The sequence below is a fragment of the Nicotiana sylvestris genome, chromosome 4 (genome assembly GCF_000393655.2).
Source record: "Nicotiana sylvestris chromosome 4, ASM39365v2, whole genome shotgun sequence".
Lineage (NCBI taxonomy): Eukaryota > Viridiplantae > Streptophyta > Magnoliopsida > Solanales > Solanaceae > Nicotiana > Nicotiana sylvestris.
Window position 1 is genome coordinate 9,384,093 of NC_091060.1, and position 9,393 is coordinate 9,393,485.

Below are 9,393 nucleotides of genomic sequence, written 5' to 3' on the forward strand. Positions count from 1 at the left end.
AGAATTGAGTTCTTCATTTGAAAATATAGGGGTAATTTTGAGTCGATAATATAGATAGTTTTCTTTGAGTTAAATAAAAGTTTTCTTTTTGCTTAAATGCTTTAATAAATGTGCAGGATGAGCACGATGGTAAATGAGCCTTTTTCAATAATGACCAAAATCAATTTTGAGCTGCAATTATGGTGGAATGATTTGGGCAAAGAAGGGCAAGACGAAGTGAGAAAATATTTGAAAGACCTTCCGGATTTATTAAACATTCAGCCTCGGGGGGATATCATCAGGGCATTGATCGCCCATTGGGATTCGGCACATAATGTGTTTCATTTTTCAGACTTTGAACTCACCCCAACATTGGAAGAAATAGCGGGGTACATTGGAAGTGACCAAGCTCCATTGAGATTCAAATACTTGATTGCTCCTAGGGCCATTACCATACACCGATTCCTGGATTCCTTGAAAATACCCCGAACAGTTCATCATCCAGATTTTGCAAAGGGTTTCTGCAGTTTCCGCTTCATGTATGATAGATATGGCCATGTGGGCAGGTTCAATAATCCAGACCTCAATCTGTGCAGCAGAAATAGCCGACAAAAATGGGAGGAACACAGACGAGTGACATTAATGATAGCTTTTTTGGGTCTCGTAATATTCCCAAGGAAAGATGGTAATATTGATTTAAAAGTAGCAGGCGTCGTCAGTACCTTGCAAACCATTGGGAAAAGCACTTTAGCACCTATGATTGTGGCTGATATCTTCAGGGCTCTCACTGCGTGCAAAGCTGGGGGCAAATTTTTTGAGGGATGTAACTTATTGTTACAAATGTGGATGATTGAGCATTTGTGCCCGCGCTCTCAATTATTGAGTTATAGTTCGCCTGAGAAAATTTGTATAGGAGAATTTTGTACGAGAATCAAAGGGGCTAATCTACCTGAAGGAGTCACGACTTGGGCATTATTATTTCGGAATCTCAAGGCTAGCCAGATACAGTGGGTGCTTGGATGGTTGTCTGTCGAGAAAGTCATATATATGCCAGCAGCCTGACCGCATTTTTTGTTGATGGGACTCAAAAGCATACAACCCTATGCACCATATCGGGTTTTGAGGCAACTCGGTAGATATCAAGCAGTACCGAGAGATGACGATTTGAGTACCCAAGTGGTCGAAATTAGTCCTGACGGTCGATTCCCGAGGAAGAGGTTCGTCATATTTGGAGTGAGTGTCAATATCTGATGGCAAACACTTGTGTGTCTGATAAGGTCAAAGGGGAAATTGCTCCAGGGTATCACGAGTGGTTCAGAGGTGACGTAGCATATGGGAGACCGGCTAAAAGACCTCATCTCGAAGATTTTGCCAAGTCGTCCCAAGAGCAGTGGGATTGGTTAGCAAAGGAAGAAAGTTATCGAGTTGAGATTGGTAAATTAAAGCAACAAGTCGAGAGTCTGAAATTCGAGAACAGTGTACAGGTTGCCGCGGATCAAGGTGAAAAGAATAGACTAGCCAGAAAAAATGACGCTTTTAAGGCCCAAATCCGACAGTTGAAGATAACCATCAATAAGCAACTGAGGAGCCGATCCGATGAACAATTGGTAAAAATATTGGAAAGCGAAGTCAGAGAATGGCGGGATGAGTTAGGAAAAGCTGAAAATGTCATGGCCGAACTTAAGGCACAGTGGGCAACAAGAACCGAAGAGCGTCGCCAATACTTGAATCATTTGAAAAGGGACCATGAGAAAATTGTTGCCAATTTAAAGAGAAAAGTAGTTGCCCTTGAGGGTAAAGCGGTTAGGCAGGCTAGAGACTTTGAAACTGAAAGCGGACATTGTTACAACTTGTTGGCCCAAATGGAGGCAGAAGTGCAACAGCTGCAAGACCAGCACTTGCAAGACTCCCGAGCTTTAAAGACATGCAGCGATCAGATAAGACGCTTGCTCATAGAAAAGAAGCAAACAAAAGACAGGATTAGAGCCATTGCTCATGCTATTGTCAGGAGATGCCGGGTTTGTGAAGACATGACCCGTACCACTTTTATCTCAGTAGTGATGATCTATGTGAAGCGAACCATGAATGAGTTAGAGCAGCTTGAAAGGGATTTGGATCCTAGACCCGCGGTGAGGCCGAACGACGCCCCGCGGATACCTAAGTTTGAAGCACTAGAATATGCATAGTCCGTGTCTGTGAGTGTCTACCATTTCGAGTCAGTCTTTTGTACGTCCGTTATCTTTCTAGATTGAGTATGTTTGCAGGCTTAGAGTTTTTGGTTTGCTTTCAGATTGCGTTTGTTAGTTTCTTTCCAAAACAAAAGATGTTGAGTTTGTAAGAGTCTGTTTATTAATGAAAGTTGAGCATTTTATTTCCACCCTTATTTTTACATTTATCTGCACGAACTACGCTTGGTCTGATTCGTGCGGGGTCACGATACGTAGGCAATATCCATAGGATTCGACCATAACCAAAAGGAAAACAAAAAGAATGAAAAGGAAAATATAAAGAAAACCAAGGAAAAGAGAAAGAAAGAGAAAAAGCGGAAAAACAAGAGAGAGAAAAGAAAAAGCACAAGAAAGGGATAAGGCGAAGGGATGAAGAACAAAACAAGGAATGAAATGCCGGGATGACGCATGCAATCGAGCAAACGCATAATAGAAAGGAATAACTGTATAAGTGCATTCATGCCAACGTGTGGTTGTTAAATCTGTTAAAACCTAATCACTAACAAAGTGGTTGTCTAAATGTGTGAGCCCAGACAGGTGGTTAGTTGATTGGCAATTCTGGCAACTCATCCATACAACACCCGGTCGAAAGATCAAGTAAAAATGACAGGGCAGGATTCGGAAATCAGCATCGTAGACCCTTCGAATGAGGTTGAGGTAACAGATGTGGGTGCTATGAAAGAAGAGATGAGGAAATTAAAAGCACAAATGGCTGAAATGCATCGGGCATGGTCGCAGGGACACCCGACACCACTATATCCTGCTAACCCATCTTACATCCCACCCCTGGCTCAAGCTCAGGAGCCTACCACTCCCCATGCATCTTCAGCTTTCCCCTATCAGGCCCAGGGTTATGGTACCACGTCATACGCCCCCCAGCTCCACCCTCTAAACAGAACCCTCCCCCACCCATGGTTCCCGTCTTTGTGGCACCTCCCCCAGCTCCACTACATAGATCATCCAGTGAGCCGCTATTCCAAGCTCACGACACCTAATATTACCCTCCCGAACCCACTTTCAAAGCGCCTGAGCCATATACTTACTCTCCCCACTTTGAAATCCCGGGAGAAGTTAAGAAACCGATTAAGAATGCAGAGCAAGAGGAGGTGATTCGTAAAGTCAAAAGCCTGAAGCAATCCTTCAGGAACATGCATGGTTTAGGAAACCAAGTTAGCGTCGCATACAAAGATTTGTGCCCTTTTCCTGATGTACAGTTGCCTGCGGGGTTTAAAATTCCGAAGTTTGACTTGTATGAGGGGCACGGTGACCCAGTAGCCCATCTGCGTGGTTTCTGTAGCAAAATGAGAGGTGCCGGGGGAAAGGATGAGTTGTTGATAGCATATTTCGGGCAAAGCCTAAGCGGGTCAGCGCTAGAATGGTACACGAGGCAAGACCCCGGTCGATGGTATACATGGGATGATTTGGCTCAGGCATTCATTGGCCATTTTCAATATAACCTCGAGATAGTCCCCGATCGTCTGTCATTGTTGAAACTGGAAAAGAAACCTGGGGAAAGTTTTAGAGAGTTTGGTTTCCGCTGGAGGGAACAAGCTGCAAGGGTTGATCCTCCCATGAGGGAGAGTGAGATGGTAGATTACTTCTTGCAAACATTGGAACCTACCTATTTTGGTCATCTAGTGACATCTGTCGGAAAGTCGTTTAATGAAGTGGTAAAGATGGGAGCCATGATTGAAGAAGGGTTGAAATCTAACAAGATCTTGAGCTACTCGGCATTGAAAGCAACCACCCAGGCCATCCAAAGCGGTACTGGTGGTGTGCTGAGGAAGAAGAAGAAAGAAGAAGTTGTTACAGTTGAAGCTAATGCTTGGTCCAGGCACAATAACCCTCCACTCTACTATAACCAACCCAGACCCCATCACCCAAATTACCAATATACCCCATATGGCCCACCGCAACACTATTATCCACCACCAGAACCACACTTTTCTATCCACCATGCCCAGACCTATACTCAGCCCCAGTGCATTCGCAATGGTGTACACCAAGTCCCCAAAATACACAGCCACACCCACAAAACACCTATCCACCTCCCAGGGCTAGCAAACCAGGAACCAACTTCCGCCCAAACCAAGCTTTTAGAAATGAGAAGGCCCCAAACAGAAAAACATTTACTCCGCTGGGAGAATCTTACACTGCCCTCTTCCACAGATTGAAATAGTTGGGGATGCTGACCCCAGTTGAATCCAAAACACCAAATCCTCTTCCCAGAAACTTGGACCACTCTGTTAGTTGCGAGTATTGCTCAGGGATGCCGGGGCACGATACTGAAAAATGTTGGAAGTTGAAAAACGTAATACAGGAGCTCATTGACAATCGTCGTATTGAGGTATAGGCTCCAGAGGCCCCGAACATCAATCAAAATCCATTACCAACGCATTATGAGGCCAACATGATCGAACTGATACATAAGGGGGCAGAGCCTAAGAAACCTTCGCAGGTGGTTATGGTGATTCGTTCGATGGAAGCCAAAGAAAAGACAGTGAGTGCAAGGCCAGTGGTTCAGTTAAAAGCAATAAAAGACAAGCCAGTGTTAGTAATGGGAAATGGACCGTCTGTGGCCGAGAAAAAGCAGAAGCCAGTCAAGATAGTGGTACCAAGGTCAGTATCCGCGCCCGTGGTGGTTGTGAAGGGAGCCTATGTAGAACCGGTTGTCATAAAACCGGTAGTCCAGTTACCCATGGTTGATAGCAAAGCCGTACCCTGGAGATATGACAAGGTAGTGGTGACATACAAAGGAAAGGAAATTGAGGAAGAGAGTTGTGAAGCACAAGGACTGACCCAGTCGGGGCGTTGTTTCGTTTCTGAAGAGTTGAGAAAGGCTAAGGGCGCAAAAGACAATCCAATGCCAGTCAAAAAAGCTGTAACGGAAGAAGAGGCAGAAGAGTTTTTGAAAAAGATGAAAGTACAAGATTATTCCATTGTTGAACAACTAAGAAAAACACCGACCCAAATCTCGTTGTTGTCATTATTAATTCACTCTGATGAGCACTACCGATCTTTAATGAAGATATTGAATGAGGCTCATGTGCCTGACAAAATTTCAGTGAACCACTTAGAGACAATTGCCAGCAAGATCTTTGAAGTGAACATGGTAGCATTTTCTGATGATGAATTGCCTATGGAAGGCACAGAACACAACAAGGCTCTCTATTTGACGGTCAAATGTGAAAGTTCAATGGTTACTCGGGCACTAATCGATAACGGGTCAAGCACTAATATTTGCACGTTATCCACATTGAACAAGTTAAAGATTGATGAGGATAGAATCCGTAAAAATAGCATTTGTGTTCGAGGGTTCGACGGAGGAGGAACAAACACGGTTGGGGACATTGTACTCGAATTGACTATTGGCCCAGTTGAGTTCACAATGGAATTTCAGGTGTTGGATGTTGCAGTATCCTATAATCTGTTGCTGGGTCGACCATGGATTCATGCGGCCAAAGCCGTGCCCTCCACGCTGCACCAAATGGTCAAATTCGAGTGGGACAAACAAGAAATTGTGTTACATGGGGAAGATCCCTCATGCGCCATGAATGATGCCCTTGTACCCTTTATAGAGACTGAAGATGATAGGGGGACATGGGTTTATCAGGTCTTTGACACAGTTCCGGTTAGCAGGGTTCCCGAGGGTAAAAGCATGCCATGTCCTAGGATGCCAGCTGCGACCGTCATGGTAGTGTCAGAACTGCTGAATAACGGGTTCGTGCCCGGGAAGGGTTTGGGGGTTGAACTTCAAGGCATTACTCAACCTGTGTCTTTGCCCAAAAATCTGGACACCTTTGGGTTAGGGTTCAAACCAACAACGGCATATGTCAGAAGGGCCCGTAAATTGAAGAAGAAAGCTTGGGTGCTTCCTAAACCAATTCCTCAATTGTCTAGGTCCTTCATTAGGCCGGGTATCAAGAAACAATCATTGGCAAAGGTGTCAGGTTCGTTAATTGGGGCAGAGGGGAATTTGGATGAAGTGTTCGAGAGAGTATTTGCTGAAGTAAACATGGTTGAGGCCGGAGAAGGGTCAAGCGGAGCAGACATACAATACATCGGACCACATGCTAACATCAACAATTGGGAAGCTACTCCTCTTCCAGTTCGGAGGGAGTCGTGGTAGTGGGTTTTGTTTTCCTTTTTGTCACCTGGATTATTCCAGGGTTTGTAATCCAGTTGCTATGTTCCGTCAGTTTGGATGAGTTAAAACCTTGTTGTCTTTACGTTTAATGAAATGCAATTTTCTTCGTCCCTAATTCTCTTTCCATTTTCTTTTCTTTTATTTCTTTGTACAATTCTTTTTATGCTGATATCAATGATATGACATGCATGAGGAATCTTCGGCCCAGTTTTAAAAGCCAATCTAGCTCAGAAGTAATAATACAAGAGATCGAGTGTGATGATGGGGTGGATTGTAACAATGATGAAGCTTATGAGGAAATTAGTAAAGAATTAAGTCATTTTGAAGAAAAACCCAAACCTAACCTAAATGACACAGAAGCAGTTAATCTAGGGGACCAAGACAATGTGCGGGAAACTAAAATAAGTGTTCATTTGGAGCCGCAACTCAAGGAGGAGATAATTAAAGTATTGCATGAGTACAAAGACGTTTTTGCATGGTCATATGATGATATGCTGGGTCTAAGCACCGATTTGGTGGTTCATAAATTGCCCACTGATCCAGCACTCCTTCCTATCAAGCAGAAGTTGAGAAAATTCAAAACAGACATAAGTGTGAAGATCAAAGAAGAGATTACCAAGTAGTTTGAGGCAAAAGTCATTCAGGTTACACGGTACCCCACTTGGTTAGCTAATGTCGTGCCTGTGCCAAAGAAAGATGGCAAGACCAGGGTGTGCGTCGATTATCGAGACCTTAACAAGGCAAGTCCAAAAGATAATTTCCCATTGCCCAACATCTATATACTGATCGACAATTGTGCCAAACATGATATTGGCTCTTTTGTGGATTGTTATACGGGTTATCATCAAATTCTAATGGACAAGGAAGATGCAGAAAAGACAGCATTCATCACGCCGTGGAGAACATATTGTTATCGGGTCATGCCCTTTGGTTTGAAAAATGTTGGGGCAACTTATATGAGGGCCATGACAACCATCTTCCATGATATGATACATAAGGAAATCGAGGTATACGTGGATGATGAGATCGTGAAGTCTAGACAGCAATCCGACCATGTCAGAGATTTGAGAAAATTCTTTCAAAGGCTTCGCAGGTACAATCTTAAGCTCAATCCTGTGAAATGTGCTTTCGGGGTGCCGTCTGGGAAGTTGTTGGGGTTTATAGTCAGCCGGAGGGGTATTGAATTAGACCCGTCAAAGATCAAAGCTATTCAGGAGTTGCCACCCCCGAGAAACAAAACCGAGGTGATGAGTTTGTTGGGAAGACTGAACTATATCAGCAGGTTCATTGCTCAGCTCACGGCAACGTGTGAACCAATTTTCAAATTGTTAAAGAAAGATGCCGCGGTCAAATGGACTGATGAATGTCAGGAGGCTTTTGATAAGATAAAGGGGTATTTGTCAAACCCATCTGTGTTGGTTCCGCCAGAACCAAAGAGGCCTTTGATTTTATATCTGACAGTTGTGGATAGTTCATTCGGCTGTGTGCTGGGGCAGCGTGATATTACGGGCAGAAAGGAGCAGGCTATCTACTATCTCAGCAAGAAGTTCACATCTTACGAGGTTAAATATACTCATCTGGAAAGGACATGTTGCGCCGTAACTTGGGTAGCACAGAAGTTGAAACATTACTTGTCATCTTACACCACTTACCTTATATCTCGCTTGGACCCGTTGAAGTATATTTTTCAGAAACCCATGCCTACAGGAAGGCTTGCAAAGTGGCAGATCTTGCTTACAGAGTTCGACATTATATATGTGACACGGACTGCCATGAAAGCACAGGCATTAGCCGATCACTTGGCGGAGAACCCCGTTGATGAAGATTATGAGCCTTTGAAAACTTATTTCCCTGATAAGAGGTAATGCACATTGATAAATTGGAACAAGTTGAGAAGTCGGGATGGAAACTTTTCTTTGATGGGGCTGCAAATATGAAGGGCGTGGGAATAGGAGCAGTACTTATTTCAGAAACAGGTCAGCATTACCCTGTTACAGCTCGGCTTCGTTTCTACTGTACAAACAACATGGCAGAATATGAGGCGTGCATATTGGGACTGAGATTAGCTGTGGATATGGGCGTACGGGAAGTCTTGGTCATGATACATATGAAAAAGTGGAACCAAGATCAAATAATACAGTGGCATCCCTGTGGCAAACTGAGACAATACTTGTGATCACTACATCTGAAGCAATAGCATATGTTCTAGCTGGGAGTGCATAGAAATGGGTCTGACCGCCACCTAATCGACCTTCCCCTCTAAGGCGACCCCTAGCTGACTGTCCTTCACCCTAGCTGACTAGGCGGGTGGTGAAGTAACTGGTGCTGATGCCTTCGGCCTAGAACTCTGCTGCGGAGTCCCATTCAACAGCCCAGGGTAGTCTCTCTTGATATGAACAAGATCTCCACACTCGAAACAACCTCTCATCCGACAGAACTACTGCTCCTGATACCTTATGGAACTACCCGAAGAAACCTGAGCAGACGAGGCATGATGAGAGCTCTATGCTGGAAGGGCACCGAAAGATGAGTGGACCTAATGCGAACTGTGGCCAGATGATCCACCACGGTGGCCTAGACGAGCTGACTGAGCATGCCTAAATGGACGGCCTCTGCCGTGCTGAAATTGGCCTCCAAGAAGAACCCCACCAAAACTACCAGATCCCCAAGGCCTTTTGGCCTCCCTCTGAACTTGCTCCTGGCGGTGAATTGACTCTATCTCCCAAGAAATGTCAACCACCTCCTCAAAAGAAGCACCATACACCTTCTATCTGGTCATAAGAATCTGCAACTGATATGAGAGGCCATCAACGAACCTCCTGATCCTCTTCCAGTCTATGGGAACCAACCAGATAGCATAACGGGCTAACTCAGAGAACCTCATCTCATAATGCATCACATTCATATCATCCTGACGCAACTATTCGAACTGCCTCTGCAGCTCCTCTCTGCGAGACTGCGGCACATACTCCTCCAGAAAATGAATGGAGAACTGCTGCCAGGTAAGGGGCGCTGCACCAACAGGCCTACGCCTTTCAC